This window comes from Pristis pectinata, chromosome 7, assembly GCF_009764475.1.
Source record: "Pristis pectinata isolate sPriPec2 chromosome 7, sPriPec2.1.pri, whole genome shotgun sequence".
NCBI lineage: Eukaryota > Metazoa > Chordata > Chondrichthyes > Rhinopristiformes > Pristidae > Pristis > Pristis pectinata.
Genome location: NC_067411.1, coordinates 1,203,573 through 1,225,331, shown reverse-complemented (window position 1 = coordinate 1,225,331; position 21,759 = coordinate 1,203,573). Strand labels below are relative to the sequence as shown.

Sequence of the window (21,759 nt, the reverse complement as noted above, 5' to 3'; positions counted from 1 at the left end):
TTTTTTTACAGAGGGACAGGTGGGTGCCTGGAACGCTCTGCCAGGGGCGGGGGTGGAGGCAGATACGATAGTGGTGTTTAAGGGGCATTTAGACAGACACATGAACAGGCAGGGAATGGAGGGATACGGAGCATGTGTAGGAAGCTGTGCAGTTTAAATTGGCCTCATGACATGGTGGGCCGAAGGGCCTGTTCCTCTGCTGTACTGTTCCATGTTATGTACCTCGTGACAGCCAACACTTTCCCTTTTATAATGTTGAGATGTGTGAAATAATTCACTCTGAACAGAACAGAAAAGGGAAGTCTGTATAAGATGGTGAGACATCAGGTGGTTTTGATGTTCAAAGGAACCTGGGTCTGCTCAGAACATCAAACAGTACAGCACAGGAACAGGCCCTTCGGCCCACCATGTTGTGCCCAACTAATTAAGCTAACGATGCCTAATTAAACCAATCCCTTCTGCCTGCACAATGTCCACGTCCCTCCATTCCCTACATATCAATGTGCCTATCTCGGAGCCTCTTAAACCCCTCGATCGTGTCTGCCTCCACCACCGCCCCAGGCAGTGCATTTCCAGGCACCCACAGCTCTCTGTGTAAAATCCTTGCCCACACATCTTCTTTGAACTTTCCCCTTCTTCCCTTAAATGTCTAGATACTGACCGTCTGCTCTATCCATGCCTGTCATAACTTTGTATCATTATCAGGTCTCCCCTCAGCCTCTGCCGCTCCAGAGAGAACAACCCAAGTTTGTCCAACCTCTCCTCATGGCACATGCCCTCTGTTCCAGGCAGCATCTTGGTAAACCTCTTCTGCACCCTCTCCAAAGCCTCCACATCCTTCCTATGATGGTATTGGTATTGGTTTATTATTGTCACTTGTACTAAGGTACAGTGAAAAACTTGTCTTGCAGACCGTTTGTACAGATCAATTCACTACAATTCAGTGCATTGAATTAGTACAGAGCATTGAGGTAGTAAAGGGTAAAAACAATAACAGAATACAGAGAAAAGTGTCACAGCTACTGGGAAATGTAGTGCAGGTAGACAATAAGGTGCAAGGTCATAACGAGGTAGATTGTGAGGTCAAGAGTCCATCTCATCGTATAAGGGAACCAGTCAATAGTCATGGTGGGGTAGAAGCTGTCCTTGAGCCTGGTGGTACGTGCCCTCAGGCTCCTGTATCTACTGCCTGATGGGAGAGGGGAGAAGAGAGAATGACCCGGGTGGGTGGGGTCTTTGACTATGCTGGCTGCTTCACCAAGACAGCGAGAGGTTATAGACAGAGTCTGTGGAGGGGAGGCTGGTTCTGTGATGTACTGAGCTGTGTCCACAACTCTCTGCAGTTTCTTGCGGTCACGGGCAGAGCAGTTGCTGTACCAAGCTGTGATACATCCAGATGGGATGCTTTCTATGGTGCATTGGTAAAAGTTGGTGAGGGTCAAAGGAGACATGCCAAATTTCTTTAGCCTCCTGAGGAAGTAGGTGAGCTTTCTTGGTCATGGCATCTACGTGGTAGCATTGAGTGCAATACTCCAGATGTGACCTAACCAAAGTTTTATAAAGCTGCAACATAACTTCCTGAATCTTGAACTCAATGGCTTGACCAATAAAGGCAAGTATGTCGTACTCCCTCTTTACCATCCTATCAACTTGTGTGGCCATTGAGGGTTGTATGCCTGTCACTGGGGCCAACGTATTGATGAAGCCAGCGATTCGGTAGACAAATGGAGTGTGATTAAAGGAATAAGTCTTATTGCAACTGTATAGAGCATTTGTGAGATCGCACCTGGAATATTGTGGATGGTTTGTTCTCCTTAACCAACAAAGGAGCTACTTGTGTTAGAGGAATGTAGCAGTGATTCACTGAACTGGTTCCAGGGATGAGAGGATTGCCGTGGGAGGAGAGATGAAGCAGACTGGGCCTGTGTTTAGAATAAAGGGCTCGACACTGTGGATGCAGGGAGGATGCTTGCCCTGACTGAGGTGACTGGGACCAGGTCAAAGGAGCACATGCAATAAGGGTGAAAGCTGGAAGGGGTGAGGTTATGAAGGTCATGGGACAGACAGTGGATGTGGGGGATGGTCTCTGAACTAACAGAGCTGGGTTCAGTTCCTGTAGAGCTGAATGCGGAACAGTCCTGGTTCAGTGTTGTCAGTGCAACAAGCAGCTCCATCTTACACTCACCGCACCGCACAGGCAGCTCAACACAAAATGGCAGGAGTGGCTGTGACACATCCGGTTGTATCTGTGAGACAGCATCAAAGGGGGGTCTGGGGGGTGGGGAGCAGTGAGGAGGGTCTGGGGGGTGGGGAGCAGTGAGGGGGGGTCTGGGGTGTGGGGAGAGCAGTGAGGGGGGTCTGGGGTGTGGGGAGCAGTGAGGGGGGGTCTGGGGGGTGGGGAGCAGTGAGAGGGGTCTGGGGGGTGGGGAGAGCAGTGAGAGGGGTCTGGGGGGTGGGGAGCAGTGAGGGGGGGTCTGGGGGGTGGGGAGCAGTGAGGGGGGGTCTGGGGGGTGGGGAGAGCAGTGAGAGGGGTCTGGGGGGTGGGGAACAGTGAGGGGGGTTCTGGGGTGTGGGGATCAGTGAGGGGGGATCTAGGGGGTGGGGAGCAGTGAGGGGGGATCTAGGGGGTGGGGAGCAGTGAGGGGGGTCTGGGGGTGGAGAGTAATGAAGCGGGTCTGGGGTGTGCAGTGAGGGGGGTGCTGGGGTGTGGGGAGCAGTGAGGGGGGGGTCTGGCTGTTCTCCGTCCTGTACCCCAGTACAGTAAGGCCGTTTGGCCCCTCCATCCTGTACCCCAGGGTAGTGAGACCGTTCAGCCCCTCTGTCCCGTACCCCAGAGTAGTGAGGCTGTTCGGCCCCTCCAGTCTCCTCCACTGAGATATCAGGAAGTTTTCTGGGGAAACTTTGTGGAGGAGGGGAATGGAGGGAACAGGGTGGCGGGAGGAGGGAGCTGGAAGGGCCAGCATGTAGTAGAGAGCTGAAGGGCCTGGTACTGAGCTGGTGCCTGTGGTGGGTGGTGACGTGACTGAGTCCCGCTCCTGCTCTCCGCTGGGCAGCTGCCCAAGCCAGTCCAGTGCCTGTGTGGCTGGTGGCCGTTCAATGCCTCCGCCTCCCCCCAGCTCCAGTCGTGCTGTGTAGGGGTGAGCGCTCCCCTTCCGCTCGCACACTGCATCGTGCCTGCACCGCTCACAGTTTGCTGATATCCTGATCTACAGATCGTGGGCGAGATACGGTCTGCACACCATGAGGTGCAGAGCTTCCCCAGGGGGAGCTGTCTGTGGGTTCTGCTCCCCCGCCCCAGAGCACAGACCCTGAGACACCAGCTCCCCTCCCCTCCTTCCTTCCAACCCCCTTTCCTCCCCGACCCAGTGCACCAGGCCCTGAAACTCCAGGTCCCCTCCAATCCCTTCACCACACCACACTTGGAACACCGGGTCCCCTCAGCTCCCCTCCCATCCTCCCCTCCAACCCTCCCTCTATGTGCCCTTCCCTCCCTTCACTCCTTTCCCTCCTTGAGCCACTCCCCTTGCCTCAGCAGGGTGGTGGGAGGGGCTGGCAGGCAGCTGTTGGGCTGAATGGCCTGCCATGTGCTGTAGCTAGGGCCCAGCTCAGTCTCTCACTGGGTCCAACAACAGGTGCTCAGTGAGCTTGCGGTTGGCGTCTGTCTCTGACGAATGCAGCAGAATATTCCCTCCCCCACCGCGCTTCTTTCGTCAGCTCTGATACCATCTCACGGTCTCTGAGCTGCGTGCGATTTCCGCCCTCACCCTCCTCCCTCGCCATCTCCCAGCCGCTCAGTGCTGTTTCCAGGCACACCGCCAATGGCAGCCCCACTCCAGGCCCGAGAGCTGAGCCCACCTCTGCTCCTCAGGGCTGCGGCTGGGGACCTCAACCACCCAACATCACTGAGATGGAGAGTGGAGTAGGAGAATCAGGTCATCGGGTCCGGGACCTGTGAGGTGCAAGTTGGCTGTGACTGATTGGAGAACCGGTTGATGGTGGATAGGTGATGCATTCATTCCTGTCAGGAAAGAGGTCTTAACTGTGGCCAGCAAAAGAAATTAGAGATTGAACCAAAGAGGACACATACAAAACCACAGGAAAAATAGTAGCAGACCTGAGGATTGAGAGCATTTTGGAATTCAGCAAAGGAGGACAAAAGGATTGACAAAGGGGGGAAGACGGAGAATGAGAGTAGACTTGCAGGGAACATAAAACCGGGAAAAGCTTCCATAACTCTGTGAAGAGAAGGGTAGTGAGAACAAATGTAGGTCACGTGCAGACAGAAACAGGGGACGTTACGTTTGCAAACTGAAGAACGACAGAATAAGTTACCGTAACTTTACAGAGGAGAACACCAGTGACCCCCCAGGTCTGTTGGAGAACGCTGGGTCCAGTGGGAGGGAGGTTCTAAAAGAAAGCAACACTAGCAAGGAAACTGTCCTGGAGAAGTTAATAGGTAGAGTTACAAATTCCAAAATTCTTTTGACTCTGGACCACTTCCTGCAGATCGGATCCTATTATTTAAAAAAGGCGGAAGAGTAAACAAAGGGAATTATAGACCAGTAAACCTAACATATTTGTGGGTAAAATGTTTAAATCTGTTATTAAGGATGCAGCAACTGAACTCTTGGAAAGTATTAGCGGGATAGGACAAAGTCAGCATGGGCATATGAAAGGGAAATCATGCTTAACAAACGTACTGGAGTTTTTTGAGGGTAGTGGTATTGTTTTTGAGGGTAGTGGTATTGTTTTTTTATTGTCACATGTACCAAGATACAGTGAAAAATGTTTGTTTATATGCTGTCCAGGGAGTTCATGACATACATAAGTACATCGAGGTAGTGAAAAGAGAACAGGATGCAGAATAGGGTGTAACCAGTACAATAGATACAGGAGATACCAGTGGATGTAAATTGGTAAATTAGTTTATTATTATCACATGTACCAAGGTCCAGTGAAAAACCGTTCATACAGATCAATTCAATACAACAGTGCATTGAGGTAGTACAAGGTAAAACAATAACAGAATGCAGAATATAGTGTTACAGTTACAGAGAAAGTGCAGCGCAGGGAGACAATAAGGTGCAAGGTCATAACGAGGTAGATTGTGAGGTCAAAAATCCATCTTATAGTACTAGGGGACTGTTCAATAGTCTTATAAGAGATAGAAGCTGTCCTTGAGCCTGGTAGTACGTGCTTTCAGGCTTTTGTATCTTCTGCCCAATAAGAGGGGGGAGAAGAGAGAATGTCTGGGGTAGGTGGGTCTTTGATTATGCTCGCTGCTTTACTGAGGCAGTGAGAAGTGTAGACAGAGTCCATGGAGGGGAGGCTGGTTTCCACGATGTGCTGAGCTGTGTCCACAACTCTCTGTGGTTTCTTGCGGTCCCGGGCAGAGCAGTTGCCGTACCAAGCCATGATGTATTCAGATAGGACGCTTTTTATGGTGCATTGATAAAAATTGGTGAGGGTCAAATGGGACATGCCAAATTTCTTTAGCCTCCTGAGGAAGTAGAGGCACTGGTGAGCTTTCTTGGCCGTGGCATCTACATGGTTGGACCAGGGCAAGCTATTGGTGATGTTCACTCCACACTCCCTGCCTCAGCACCATTGATGTAGGCAGGTGCATGTACACTGCCCCCTTTCCTGAAGTCAATGACCAGCTCTTTTGTTTTGCTGACATTGAGGGAAAGGTTGTTGTCATGACACTGTGTCACTAAGCTCTCGATCTCCTTCCTGTACTCTGACTCGTCGTTATTTGAGATACGGCCTAAGATGGTGGTATCATCTGCAAACTTGTAGATGGAGTTAGAGCAGAATCTGGCCACACAGTTGTGAGTGTATAGGGAGTAAAGGAGGAAGTTGAGAACGCAGCCTTGTGGGGCACCAGTGTTGAGGATAATCATGGCGGGGGTGTTGCTGCCAAACCTCACTGATTGCGGTCTGTTTGTTAGAAAGTCAAGGATCCAGTTGCAGAGGGAGATGTTGAGTCCCAGGTCTTGGAGTCTGGAGATGAGTTTGCTAGGAATTATTGTAGTGAGTGGATAAATGTTAGGTTACCCACTTTGGTTCAAAAAATAAAAAAGTGATAGATTGGGAAAGGACGAGGTGCAACAAGACCTGGGTGTCCTGGTACACCAGTCCCTGAAAGCAAGTGTTGAGGTGCAGTAGTAGTGATGAGGACAAATGGTATGTTGGCCTTCATTGCAAGAGGCTTTGAGTACAGGAATATGGATGCCTTGCTGCAGCTGTACAGGGCCTTGGTGAAACCCCATCTGGAATATAGAAGAATGAGAGGGAATCTCATAGAAATCTCAACACTTCTAACAGGACTGAACCAACGAGAGGAACAAGGAGAAGGTTCATGATGGCTGGAGGGTCCAGAACCAGTGGTCACAGATTCAGGACATTTAGAACTGAGATCAGGAGAAATTCCTTCACCCAGAGGGTGATGAATTTGTGCAATTGTCTACCACAGGAGGCCCTGAAGGCCCTCACTGGATATATTCAGGAAAGAAGTGGATATATTTGCAATGTATAGACAGTACAGCACAGTATGGACCCTTCGGCCCATGATGTTGTACTGACCTATATAAACCTACTCCACGATCAATCTAACCCTTCCCTCCTACACAGCCCATAACCCTCCATTTTTCTTATATCCATGTGCCTATCTAAATGTCCCTATTGTATCAGCCTCTACCACCACCCCCGGCAGTGTGTTCCAGGCACCCACCATTGTGTGTAAAAAACCTACCTCTGACATCTCCCCTGAACTTTCCTCCATTCACCTGAAATGGATCTCCTCTGGTATTGGCCATTGCAGCCCTGGGGAAAGGTGCTGGCTGTCCACTCTGTCTACGCCCGTCATAATCTTATACACCTCTATCAAGTCACCTCTCATCCTGCATCACTCCAAAGAGAAAAGCCCTAGCTCCCTCAACCTTTCCTCATAAGACATGCTCTCCAATCCAGGCAGCATCCTGGTAAATCTCCTCTGCGCCCTCTCTAAAGCTTCCACATCCTTCCTATAATGAGGTGACCAGAACTGAACACAATACTCCAAGTGTGGTCTAACCAGAGTTTTATAGAGCTGCAACATTACCTCGCGGCTCTTGAACTCAATCCCCTGACTAATGAAGGCCAACACACCATACGCCTTCTTAACAACCCTATAAACTTGCCCGGCAACTTTGCGGAATCTATGGACGGCAGCCTTCTACACTATCCACAACACCTCCAACCTTTGTGTCATCTGCAAACTTACTAACCCATCCCTCCACTTCCTCATCCAAGTCATTTATAAAAATCACAAAGAGCAGGGGTCCCAGAACAGATCCCTGCAGAACACCACTGGTCACTGACCTCCAGGCAGAATATGATCCATCTGCTACCATGCTCTGTCTTCTGTGGGCAAGCCAGTTCCAAATCCATGCAGCCAATTTTCCATGGATCCCATGACTTTCTGGATGAGCCTATCATGGGGAACCTTGTCAAACACTTTACTGAAGTCCATATGAACCACATCCACCGCTCTACCTTCATTAATTTGTTTGTCACCTCTTCGAAAAACTTAGTTAGGTTCATGAGGCACAACCTGCCCCTCACAAAGCCATGCTGACTATCCCTAATAAGACTATGCTTCTCCAAATGCTCGTAAATCCTGTCCCTAAGAATCCTCTCCAATAGTTTGCCCACCACTGATGTAAGACTCACTGGTCTATAATTCCCAGGATTATCCCCATTACCTTTCTTGAATAACAGAACAACATTTGCCATCCTCCAATCCTCTGGTACAAAAACAGGCCCTTCAGCCCAACTCACCCATGCTGACCAAAATGCCTATCCAAGCTAGTCCTATTTGGGTACATTTGGCCTATACCCTTCTAACCCTTTTTTAATCCATGTACCTGTCCAAACGTCTTTTAAACACTGTAATTGTACCTGCCTCTACATCTTCTTCTGGCTGCTTGTTCCATAGACCCACCACCCTATATGAAAAACTTGACCCTCAAGTTCCTTTTAAATCTTTCCCCTCTCACCTTAAACCAATGCCCTTTTATTTTAGACACTCCTGCCCTGGCTAAAGGACTGTGACCTTCCACCTTACTTATGCCCCTTGTGGTTTTATACACCCCCAAAGGTCACCGCTCAGCTTCCCACACTCCAGGGAAAAAAGACCTAGCCTATCCAGCCTCTCCTTAAAACTCAAGCCCTCCAGTCCCGGTAACATCTGAACTGAACACAATGCTCCAAGTGTGGCCTCACCAGTGCCCTGTACAACCGCACCATGACCTCCCAACTTCTATACTCAATGCCCTGACTGATAAAAGCCAGTGCGCCAAAAGCCTTCTTCACCACCCTGTCCACCTGTGACGCCACTTTCAGGGAACCATGTATCTGAACTCCAAGGTCCCTCTGTTCTACAACACTCCTCAGGACCCTACTGTTCACTGTGAATGTCCTACCTTGACTTTCCAAAATGCAGCACCTCACACTTATCTGAATTAAACTCCATTTGCCATTCCTCAGCCCACTTACTCAGCTGATCAAGATCCCCCTGTAATTTTTGATAACCTTCTTCATTGTCCACTATACCAGCTATTTTAGTGTCATCTGCAAACTTACTAACCATGCCTTGTACATTCTTATCCAAACCATTGATCTAGATGACAAAAAACAATGGGCCCAGCACCAACCCCTGGGGAACACCACTAGTCACGGGTCTCCAGTCTGAGAAACAGCCTTCCACCGTCACCCTCTGCTTCCCACCATTAAGCCAATTGTATATCCAATTAGCCGGCTCTCCCTGGATCCCATGCGATCTAACTTTCCAGAGCAGCCTACTGTGTGGAACCTTATCAAAGGCCTTACTGAAATCCAGATAGACCATGTCTACTGCCCTGCCCTCAACGACCTTCTTGGTCACATCATCAAATTCGTAAGACATGATCTCCCACGCAAAATGCCGTGCTGACTATCCCTAATCAAACCGTCTTTCCAGATGTACGTACATTTTATCCCTCAGAACCCTCTCCAGTAACTTACCTCCCACAGATGTTAAACTTACTGGTCTATCGTTCCCAGGTTTTTCTTTGTCGCCCTTCTTAAATAAAGGCACAACATTCGCTACCCTCCAGTCTCCCGGCACCTCACCTGTGGCTAACGATGATGCACATATCTCAACTAGAACTCCTGTAATTCCTTCCCTAGCCTCCCAGAGTGTTCTTGGATATACCTGGTCAGGCCCTGGAGATCTGACCACCTTCATACATTTTAACATGTCCAGTACCCCTTCTACCGTAATGTGGACAATTCCCAAGACATCCCCACTTACTTTCCCTTGTTCTGAAGTCTTCATGTCTTTCTCCACAGTAAAAACAGAGGAGAAATATTCATTATGGACCTTGTCCACCTCCTGCAACTCCACACAGAGATGTCCCCTTTGGTCTTTGAGGGGCCCTATTTTCCCTCTAGTTACTTCTTTTCCCTCAATATGGTTATAAGATCTCTAATAATAATCAGATTATTATTCAAATGGTGACAGATTATTATTTAAGTAGTGAAAGATTGCAGCCTGCTGTTGTGCAGAGGGTCTTGGGAGGGCTTGTGCATGAATGGCAAAAGGTTGGTTTGCAGGTGCAACAGGTTATCAAGAAGGCAAATGGAACGTTGGCCTTCATTGCTGGAGGGATTGAATTTAGAGCAAGGAGGTTATGCTGCAACTGATAGGGTGCTGGTGAGGCTGCACCTGGAGTACTGCGTGCAGTTCTGGTCTCCTTACTTGAGGAAGGATATACTGGCTTTGGAGGCAGTGCAGAGGAGGTTCACCAGGTTGACTCCAGAGATGAGGGGGTTAGCCTATGAGGAAAGATTGAGTCGCCTGGGACTGTACTCATTGGAATTCAGAAGAATGAGAGGGGATCTTATAGAAACATAAAATTATGAAAGGGATAAATAAGATAGAGGCAGGAAGGTTGTTTCCGCTGGTAGGTGAGACTAGAATCAGGGGACATAGCCTCAAGATTCAGGAGAATAGATTTAGGATGGAGATGGGGAGAAACTGCTTTTCCCAGAGAGTAGTGAATCTGTGGAATTCTCTGCGCAGGGAAGCAGTGGAGGCTCCCTCATTAAATATATTTAAGATAGATTTTTGCATAGCAGGGGAATTAAGGGTTATGGGGAAAAAGCAGGAAGGTAGAGCTGAGTCCACGGCCAGATCAGCCATGATCTTATTGAACGGCGGAGCAGGCTCGACGGGCCAGATGGCCTACACCTTTTCCTATTTCTTATGTTCTTTGGGTTCTTCCTAATCTTCACTGCCAAAGCTATCTTATGCCTCCTGATTTCCTCCTGATTTCCTTCGTGAGTACACTCCTGCTCCTCCAGGAATTCACAATCCAGCTGCCTGTACCTGACCCATGCCTCTTTTTTCCTGGACAGAGCCTCAATATCCCTCATCATCCAGGGTTCCCTACTCCTGCCACTCTAACAGGAAGATGCAGACCTTGAGCTCTCACTATCTCACTTTTCAAAGCCTTCCACTTGCTGGAGGTTCCTTTGCCAGCAAGCAGCCTTCTCAATCAACATCTGCATTTCCTGTCTCATACCGTCAAAATTTACCTTGCCCCAAGGTACAGTTGCAACATGACATCCTAACTCCTGAATTCAGTGCCCTGACCAATGAAGGCAAGTGTGTCAAACACCTTCTTCTTCACCCTGTCTATCGGTGTCGTCACTTTCAGGGAACCATGTACCTGTATCCCCAGGTTCTCGATTTCCTTGCCACCTTTCCCAGATGATCTAGATCCTGTTATAATCTTAAACAATCCCCTTCACCATCCATTGTGATGCAGGATATGGTGAGGTTCTGAATGATTTAGTAGGTTGTGGTATCTGTGGGTTTGAAGAGCTAGCGGATTACAGTTCTCTTAGATCTGATATTGTGTAATGAGTAGATCAGCAGTGGCAGACATTTCAGGGAGTATTTCATAACCCTCAGCAAGGTATATTCCTGTGAGAAATGGAGGCACAGTGAGAAAGGTGGACCATCTGTGATTAGCTAAGGAAGGTAAGGATGTGAACAGATTGTAAGGAAATGAAACAATGTCCTGACGATTAGTGGTTGGCCAGAGAACGGGAAATTTTGAGAAACCGGAAACAGATGACTGAATTTATAATCTTTATAAGAGGGGGAAGTTAGAAAATGTGAGTAATTTAGCAGATCGTATACAGGGTATATAAAAAGGAAGAAGTAACCAAAGTTAACACTGGTCCCTTAGAGGAAGATACTGGGGAATTAAGAATGGGAAATAGAGAAGTGGTAGAGAGTCTAAATAATTATTTTGGATTGACTTTCATGACAGAAAACAGTAAAAACATCCCAATAACAAGAGATACTCAAAGGGTGAAAAGGAGGGTAGAACTTAAAACAACTTCTATCATTAGAAAACGTGTACTGGGTAAGTCCCTGCACCTGATGGCAACATCTGGGTGTCGAAGGAAGTGACTGTAGAGACAGTGGTGCCTTGGTTATAATCCAGCCAACACCGCCAGGAATCTGCAGGGGTCCCAGAGGATTGGAAAACCACAAATATAGGAGATAGCAGTAAACTGTAGACTAGACAGCTGAACCTCTTGTCATTGGGAAAATGCTGGAATCCATTAACAAGGAGATTCTGAAAATCATTAGACAATCAAACAGAGTCACCATGGTTTTATGAGAGGGAAATCATGTTTGACAAATTTTCTGGAGTTCTCTGTGGGTGTAAAGGGCACGACCCACATCGTGAGTTGATGTATTTGGGTTTCCAGAAGGCATTCGATAAAGTGTCACATCAAAGGTTAGTGCACATAGCATGAAGGCACACTGGTTTGTTGGTGATATACAGCATGGATAGGGAGTGGCTAACTAAGTGTACTGTAGCCAAATCTGTTGACGATTCAGGGACAGTGTGTTAGCAAGGACGCTCAGAGTCTGCAGAGGGATCTAGAGGTATTAGGTGAGTGGACAGGAATTTGGCAGATAGAGTAAAGTGCAGGAACATGTGATGTTATCCACTTTGGAAGGAAGATTTGTAAAAGCAATTGAGTTGAATGGAGACCACAGAATGTTGTGGCACAAAGGGATCCGTGGATCCTGGGCATGAAACACAAAATGTCAGCTTGCACGTACAGCAAGTAATTAGGAAGGTTCGTGGAATGTGGCCTTTATTTCAAGGGATACAGAGCATAAAATGGGGAAGTCTTGATACCACTTTACAGGGCAGAGCTGAGACTGTACCTGGGGAAACCTCGAACAGATTTGGTCTCCATGTTTAAGGAAGTAGATGCTTGCATTGGAGGCTGTGCAGAGAAGGGTCACTGGGTTGATTCCTGGGATGAAAGGGGATGACATATGGAGAGAGGTTGGGCTGAAACTCGTGGGAGTTTAGAGAATGAGAAGTGATCTTATTGAAACCTAATACTCTATGGGATTGACAGGGTGGATGCTGAGAGGGTGTTTCCCCTTACACGGGTATCAAGAACTTGAAGGCAAAGTGGGTGGGTCATTGGGTGACAGTTCTGGGGATCTGGTGGATCACGGGGTGATGGGATGGGGGATCTGGTGGGTCGTGGGGTGATGGGACAGGGGTCTGGTGGGTCGTGGGGTGATGGGACGGGGGTCTGGTGAATCGTGGGCTGATGGGATTGGGGATCTGGTAGGTTGTTGGGTGACGGTTCTGGGGGATCTGGTGGGTCGTGGGGTGACGGGACGGGGATCTGGTGGGTCGTGGGGTGTGACACAGCTTTGGGATGTGGTGGATTGTGGGAAGGAGGGAGTCATACAGCAGGGAAATGGACCATTTGGTCCAACGTCCATGCTGACCAAGTCGTCTATCTGAGCTAATCCCATTTGCCTGAGTTTGGCCCATAGCCCTCCTATACATGTACCTGTCTCAGTGTCTTTTAAACGTTGTAGTTGTACCCTGTCTCTGGCAACTGGTTCTGTACACCCACCACCCTCTGTGGGAAAAGGTTGCCCCTCAGGTTCCTTCTAAATCTTTCCCCTCTCACCTTCAGTCTATAATTTTAATGTTTTCTCCCCCCCCCACCCCTTTCTGGAGAAAAGACTGTGACCATCCACCTTATCCATGCCCTACGTAATTTTATATACCTGTAAGGTCATCGCTCAACTTCCTACGCTCCAGGGATAAAGTCCCAGCCTCTCCTTATAACTCAAGGCCTCCAGACCTGGTAACATGTTGTGAATCTTTTCTGCACCGTTTCCATGATGTCCTTCCTACAGCAGGCGGCCAGGACGGCACACAACACTCCAAGTGCAGTCTCACCAACGACCTGTACAGTTGCCACATGGCGTCCCAACTCCTGTACTCAGTGCCCTGACCGGTGAAGGCCAGGGTGCCAAATGCCTTCTTCACCACCCTGTCTACCTGTGTCACCACTTTCAGGGAACCATGTACCTGTACCCCTGGGTCTCTCTGTTCTCCAGGGCCCTATATTTTGCTGTCTAAGTCCTGTCCTGTTTTAACCTACTGAAATGCAACACCTTACATTTGTCAGAGTTAAATTCCCTCTGCCTTGGCCCACTTCCCCAGTTCACCTGGACCCTGTTGTAACCTTAGACAACCTTCCTCACTGCCCACTACACCACCAATGCTGGTGTCATCTACAAACTTACTAACCATGTCAATAACATTCTCATCCAAATATTAATATACCGTACATGACAAACAACAGGGGGCCCAGCATCGATCCTTGTGGTACATCACTGGTCACAGGTCTCCAATCTGAATAACAACCTTCCCCTACCACCCCCTGTCTCCTTCCACTATCGATTGTGTATCTAATTGACGAGCTCACTCTGGGTCCCACGTGATCTAACCTTTCAGACCAGCCTACCGTGCCGGACCTTGTCAAAGGCCTTGCTAAGGTCCATGTTGACAATGTCCACCTCCCTGCCCACTTCAATCTTCCTGGTCACCATTTCAAAAAAACTTGTGAGCCATGGTTTCCCACGCACAAAGCCATACTGACAATCCCTAATCACTCCTTGCTTTCCAAATGCAGGTAGATCCTGTCTCTCAGAATCCCTCCCGTAGATTTCCCAGCACTGATGTTACACTCAGCAGCCTGCAGTTACCTGCCTTGTCCCTGATGTGCAGAGGGGGAGGATCTGGTGGATTGTGGGAAGCATCGAGGGCTGAGGGACCGAGCAGAACTGCCCTGTGCTGCCAGTCGTTGCATGTCTGGGCAGCAATTGTGGTCTCAACGCTGACCAGGGTGTCTGGGTGTGTCGAGGGTGTGTCTGGGTGTGTGTGTGTGGTTGTGAGTGAGTGGATATCTGAGGTGTGTGTGTGAAAGCTGTTGTAGTGAGAGCGAGTGTCTGTGCTGTGGGTGTGAGAGAGAAGAGCGGGTGTCTGGTGTGTGGGTGTACTAGAGGGTGTGAGTGTGCTGGAGGTTTGGTGCGAGGGTGTGTGTGAGTACACACCTGTGGGTGCGTATGGTTGTGCTTTGCCCCTCTTGCCTGCCCACGCGTGAGCACGGACCCTGGTCTCTGAACTAACGGAGCTGGGTTCAGTTCCTGTAGAGCTGAATGCGGAACAGTCCTGGTTCAGTGTTGTCAGTGCAACAAGCAGCTCCATCTTACACTCACCGCACCGCACAGGCAGCTCAGCACAAAATGGCAGGAGTGGCTGTGACACATCCGGTTGTGTCTGTGAGACAGCATCAAAGGGGGGTCTGGGGGGTGGGGAGAGCAGTGAGGGGGGTCTGGGGTGTGGGGAGCAGTGAGGGGGGTCTGTGGTGTGGGGAGCAGTGAGGGGGGTCTGAGGGGTGGGGGAGGATGTGTGGATGGGGGAGAGGTTGTGAGGGTGGGGGAGGATGTGTGGGTGGGGGGGAGGTTGTGAGGGTGGGGAAGGATGTGTGGGTGGGGGAGCGGTTGTGAGGGTGGGGGAGGATGTGTGGGTGGGGGGGAGGTTGTGAGGGTGGGGGAGGATGTGTGGGTGGGGGGGAGGTTGTGAGGGTGGGGGAGGATGTGTGGGTGGGGCTGGTACCGTCCCCCGGGGGGTGGGGCAGCAGCCGGACTGAACCCTCTCCCCCAACATCAGCAACAATGCCCGAGTCCCAGTGGGGTCCACAGCCCCTCCATCCTGTACACCAGGGCAGTGAGGCTGTTCAGCTCCTCCAGTCTCCTCCACTGAGATATCAGGAAGTTTTCTGGGGAAACTGTGTGGAGGAGGGGAATGGAGGGAACAGGGTGGCGGGAGGAGGGAGCTGGAAGGGCCAGCATGTAGTAGAGAGCTGAAGGGCCTGGTACTGAGCTGGTGCCTGTGGTGGGTGGTGACGTGACTTGAATCCCGCTCCTGCTCTCCGCTGCGCAGCTGCCCAAGCCAGTCCAGTGTCCGTCTGCCCGTGTGGCTGGTGGCCGTTCAATGCCTCCGCCTCCCCCCAGCTCCAGTCGTGCTGTGTAGGGGTGAGCGCTCCCCTTCCGCTCGCACACTGCATCGTGCCTGCACCGCTCACAGTTTGCTGATATCCTGATCTACAGATCGTGGGCGAGATACGGTCTGCACACCATGAGGTGCAGAGCTTCCCCAGGGGGAGCTGTCTGTGGTTCTGCTCCCCCGCCCCAGAGCACAGACCCTGAGACACCAGCTCCCCTCCCCTCCTTCCTTCCAACCCCCTTTCCTCCCCGCCCCAGTGCACCAGGCCCTGAAACTCCAGGTCCCCTCCAATCCCTTCACCACACCACACTTGGAACACCAGATCCCCTCAGCTCCCCTCCCATCCTCCCCTCCAACCCTCCCTCTATGTGCCCTTCCCTCCCTTCACTCCTCTCCCTCCTTGAGCCACTCCCCTTGCCTCAGCAGGGTGGTGGGAGGGGCTGGCAGGCAGCTGTTGGGCTGAATGGCCTGCCCTGTGCTGTAGATAGGGCCCAGCTCAGTCTCTCACTGGGTCCAACAACAGGTGCTCAGTGAGCTTGCGGTTGGCGTCTGTCTCTGACGAATGCAGCAGAATATTCCCTCCCCCACCGCGCTTCTTTCGTCAGCTCTGATACCATCTCACGGTCTCTGAGCTGCGTGCGATTTCCGCCCTCACCCTCCTCCCTCGCCATCTCCCAGCCGCTCAGTGCTGTTTCCAGGCACACCGCCAATGGCAGCCCCACTCCAGGCCCGAGAGCTGAGCCCACCTCTGCTCCTCAGGGCTGTGGCTCAGGGAGCCCACTCCACAATCCCCTGTGCCTCAACAGGCCAAGTTGGTGGCCTGAGTGATCCGGTCGGTTGGGATCTCAGGAAGGGTCAGAGGTCTTGTGGCTGCTAGGCTGCAAGACACAATTATTCTCAACACTGGTGCCCCACAAGGCTGTGTCCTCAGCCCGCTACTCTACTCCCTATACACTCATGACTGTGTGGCCAGATTCTGCTCTAACTCCATCTACAAGTTTGCAGATGATACCACCATTGTAGGCCGTATCTCAAACAGCGATGAGTCGGAGTACAGGAAGGAGATAGAGAGCTTAGTGACATGGTGTCATGACGACAACCTTTCCCTAAATGTCAGCAAAACAAAAGAGCTGGTCGTTGACGTCAGGAAAGGGGGCAGAGTACATGCACCTGTCTACATCAACGGTGCTGAGGTCGAGAGGGTTGAGAGCTTCAAGTTCCTAGGAGTGAACATCACCAATAACCTGTCCTTGTCCAACCATGTAGATGCTACAGCCAAGAAAGCTCACCAGCGCCTCTACTTCCTCAGGAGGCTAAAAATATTTGGCATATCCTTGGTGACATTCACCAATTTTTATAGATGCACCATAGAAAGCATCCTATCTGGATGTATCACGGCTTGGTACGGCAACTGCTCTGCCTGGGACTGCAAGAAACTGCAGAGAGTTGTGGACACAGCCGAGGCAGACTTCTTACACTGTCTACACCTGTCTACACTTCTTATTGCCTCAGTAAAGTAATCAAAGACACCCCCCCACCCCAAACATTCTCTCTTCTCCCCCCTCCCATCAGGCAGAATATACAAAAGCCTGAAAGCACGTACCACCAGGCTCAAGGACAGCCTCCATCCCACGGTTATCAGTCTATTGAACTGACCTCTTATATGATAAGATGGACTCTTGACCTCACAATCCAGCTCGTCACAGCCTTGCACCTTACTGTCTGCCTGCACTGCACTTTCCCTGTAGCTGTCACACTATATTCCACATTCTGTTGCTTTTCGCTTGCACTACCTCAATGTACTGATGGGATGAAATGATCCATATGGATGTCATGCAAAACTCTTCCTCGCTGCAAATGACAGTAATAAACCAAGTTCCCAATTTATTTTTTTTTTAATCGAAGAAATATCAGTCCAGTTTTTTTTCTTTGAAGTTTTTGGTTTGCTTTTGTTTAATATTTTACTTTTTTTTTGATTTGGGCGTTTTCTCTTCATATAATTAAATTTCTTTCAATTATTTTGTTTCCCATCACGCTCACTTAGCAAGAGCGCGGGAGGTGCAGATCACATATTTTACTCCTTGTGGGTATAAATACTAACTGTTATTATTGTTACCCCGACCTCCTCGCACCGTGTGTAGAATCACTAACCTTAGAACCACAGAACCATAGAACAGCACAGCACAATACAGGCCCTTCAGCCCACCATGTTGTGCTGACCTTCAAACCTCACCTAAGACTATCTAACCCCTTCCTCCCACATATCCCTCTATCTTAAATTCCTCCGTTATGTACATCAATTTGAATTAATTTGAAATTCAATAAAAAGATTGAAAAAGGAAGGGGAGCCAGTGGAAGCAGGTACAACACCTCTTATTTAGGCGGCACATGACCAGGCAGGGGATAGAGGGATACAGACCGTGTGCAGGCAGATGGCATTAGTCAGGGACGGCACAGACATAGTGGGCCGAACGGCCTGCTCCTGTACTGCACTGTTTTGTGTTCTATGTTCTGCCAGAGTAGCCTGGGTGAGTAACTGTAGTGTACTTGTGGAAAGTACGCGCGCCACGGTCGGTACGCGCGGCAGGGATGGTAAGCACTGCAGGGATGGTACGCGCCACAGGGTCAGTACACGCAGCAGGGACGGTACACACGGCAGGGACAGTACACGCGGCAGGGACGGTACACACGGCAGGGACGGTACACGCGGCAAGGACGATACGCGCGGCAGGGTCGGTACGCGCGGCAGGGTCGGTACACACGGCAGGGACGGTACACACGGCAGGGACGGTACGCGCGGCAGGGTCGGTACGCGCGGCAGGGACGGTACACACGGCAGGGACAGTACGCGCAGCAGGGATGGTATGCGCGGCAGGATCAGTACACACGGCAGGGTCGGTACACGCAGCAGCCTCTGTGTGCTGGTGATGGAGGGAACGAGTGTTTAAGGTGGTGAATGGCGTGAGGCGAGTGGACTGCTTTTCCTGGGTGGTGTCGACCTCTTGAAGGTGTGTGTAACTTCCACCCCGCCCCTCTCTCCTTCTGATCTACCCAGATTCTCTCACCCCCTCCTTTATCCAACCCTTCTCCCCCCTCCCCAATACGCAGTTTTGTTCCCCTCTCCCACCTGGTTCCATCCTGCCCATCATCATTTATAAATCAAAGTATTGAGTATAGGAGTTGGAATGTTTTGGTGAGGTTGTATAAGTCATTGGTGAGACCAAATTCAGAATATTATGTGCAGTTCTGGTCGCCGAACTACAGGAAGGATGTCAGTAAGATTGAAAGAGTGCAGAGGAGGTTTACTAGAATGTTGCTGGGTCTTCAGGAGTTGAGTTACAGGGAAAGATTGAGCACGTTAGGACTTTATTCCTTGGAGCGGAGAAGAATGAGGGGAGATATGATAGAGGTTTATAAAATGATGAGGGGCATAGACAGGGTTAATGCAGGTAGGCTCTTTCCACCTAGATTAGGAGAGATAAGTACGAGAGGACATGGCTTTGGGGTGAAAGGGGAAAGGTTTAGTGGGAATATTAGAGGGAACTTCTTCACTCAAAGAGTGGTGGGAGTGTGGAATGGGCTGCCATCTGATGTGGTAAATGCAGGCTTGCTCTTAACTTTTAAGAGTAAATTGGATAGATACATGGACGAGAGAGGTCTGGAGGGGTATGGGCTGGGGGCAGGTAAATGGGACTAGCAGAATAATGTTTCAGCACAGACTAGAAGGGCCGAATGGCCTGTTTTCTGTGCTGTAGTTTTTCTATGGTTTCTAAGTAATTTCACATCACCTTCTGCCAGAAATTCGAGAGAGTCAGGGAGCAGAGGTGCATGTAGTGGCCATAAGGAGAAGGTGCTGGGGAAGCCAAAAGGCCCAAAGGTGGGTAAATCACCTGGACCAGATGGACTACCCCCCCAGGGTTCTGAAAGAGGGAGCTGAAGAGATTGGGGAGGCATTAGTAGTGATCTTTCAAGAACCACTGGTGTCAGGGAGGGTCTCAGAGGACTGGAAAATTGCAAATCTGACACCCAGTTTAAGAAGGGAGGGAGGCCAAATAAAGGAATTTATAGGTTGGTTAGCCTGACCTCAGCGGTTGGTAAGAGTCCATTATTAAGGATGGAATTTCAGAGTACTTGGAAGCACATGATGAAACAGGAGAAAGTCAGCATGGTTTCTTGCCTGACAAATCTGTTAGAATTCTTTGAGGAGGTAACCTGCAGGTTAGACAAAGGAGAATAGGTGGATGTCATTTACTGGGATGTTCAGAAGGCCTTTGACAAGATGCTGCACACGAGGCTGCTAAACAAGTTAAGAACCTATCATGTCCTAGCATGGATAGAAGATTGGCTGACTGGCAGAAACGAGAGAGTGGAGATAAAGGGGTTCTTTTCAGGATGGCTGTTGGTGACTAGTCGAGTTCCACAGGGGTCAGTATTTACAACTTGTCACTTTATACATTAATGATCTGGATGAAGGAACTGATGGCATTGTGGCAAAGTTTGCAGATGATAACAAGACAGGTGGAGGGACAGGTAGTGTTGCAGAGGCAGGGAGTCTGCAGAAGGACTGGGACAGGTTGGAAGAGCGGGCAAAGTGACAGATGGAATACAGCGTAGGGAAGTGTGGGGTTATGCACTGATAGGAAGAATAAAGGTGTAGACTATTTTCTAAATTCAGGAATCAGAGGTGCAAAGGGACTGGGGAGTCCCAGTGCAGGATTCCCTCAAGGTTCACTTGCAGGTTGAGTTGGCAGTAAGGAAGGCAAATGCAATGTTAGCATTTATTTGGAGAGAACTTGAATATAAAAGTAAGGATTTACTGCTGAGGCTTTATAAGTCGTTGGTCAGACTGCACTTGGAATATTGTGAGCAGTTTTGGGCTCCGTATCTAGGGAAGGATGTGCTGGCATTGGAGATGGTCCAGAGGAGGTTTACAAGAATGATTCCATGAATGAAAGGGTTAACACATGAGGAGCGTTGGACATCTCTGGGCCTGTACTCACTCGTTCAGAAGGATGAGGGGAGATCTCAGTGAAACCTGCCAGATACCGAAAGGCCTGGATAGAGTGGACGTGGAGAGGATGTTTCCATCAGTGAGAGAGTCTAGGACCAGAGGGCACAGCCTCAGAATAAAGGGACGTCCCTTTAGAACTGAGATGAGGAAGAGTTTCTTCAGCCAGAGGGCGGTGAATCTGTGGAATTCATTGCCACAGACGGCTGTGGAGGCCACGTCACTGGGTGTATTTAAAGCAGAGGTTGATGGGTTCTCAATTGGTAAGGGGGTTAAAGGTTACGGGGAGAAGGTGGGAGAATGGGGTTGAAACAATCAGCCATGAGTGAATGGAGCAGACTCAATGGGCTGAATGGCCTAATTCTGCTCCTATATTTTATGGTCTCATGATCCTCACATCAGATTCCAGCATCTGCTGGTTCTTGTGTCTTCACTGATAACCTTCCAGCCTCTATCTCTACCTCCATCTTGCCCCTTTTCCCCTCCACATACCCCCATTATTCCGTTCCCTATCTGTCTCTACCTACCACCCTCAGGCCTCTTCTCCCAACGACATCCCTCCCCACTGGCTCCATCTGCCCATCATCCCCCACCTGACCCGATTCCACCTATCACCTGGCAGCTCCCGCCTCCCCCCTCTTCACACTGGCCATCTCCCCTCTACACTCTCAGTCCTGGTGCAGGGTGATGAACTGCAACGTTGACTATCTCCTTCCCTCCACAGATGCTGCCTGGCCCACAGTTCCTCCAGCTGCTTTTTTTTGCTATATTGAGGGATCTGATGAGGTGTCTGAATAATCTGGTGGATTAAAGGATCTGATTTGTTCTTAAGGATCTGATGAGACTGAGGCATCTAGTGGATGGAGGGACCTGATGGGATTGAGGAGACTGAGGGACCTGATGGATCTAGCGATCTAATGGGACCAAGGGATCTGTTGGGACTGATCTGGAGGGATCTGTTGGGACCAAGTGATCTGTTGGGACTGATCTGGAGGGACCTGTACTAACTTAATGTAACTGCACTGTGTAATGAATTGACCTGTACGATCGGTATGCAAGACAAGTTTTTCACTGTACCTCGGTACAAGTGACAATAATAAGCCAATACCAATTGAAAGAATTTAAAAAACATTATTTTCCTTTCTGGATCTTTGCACATTGCAATGTTTATTGCCCATGCCCACTTGCCCTGGAGAAGGTGAAGGGGGGGGGGGGGGGGAGGTGGTTAGCTACCTTCTTGAACCGCTGCAGTCCTTCTGATGAAGGTGATCCCACAGTGCTGTTGGGGAGGGAGTTGCAGGATTTAGA

At 49.8% G+C, this 21,759-nt stretch overlaps 1 protein-coding gene across 2 annotated transcripts in view; it reads left to right on the top strand.

Moving 5' to 3' along the window:
* Positions 1 to 21,759, top strand: part of LOC127572454 (receptor-type tyrosine-protein phosphatase alpha-like) — a 108,528-nt gene that overhangs the window by 26,742 nt on the left and 60,027 nt on the right. The gene's annotated exons all lie outside the window — the stretch shown is intronic.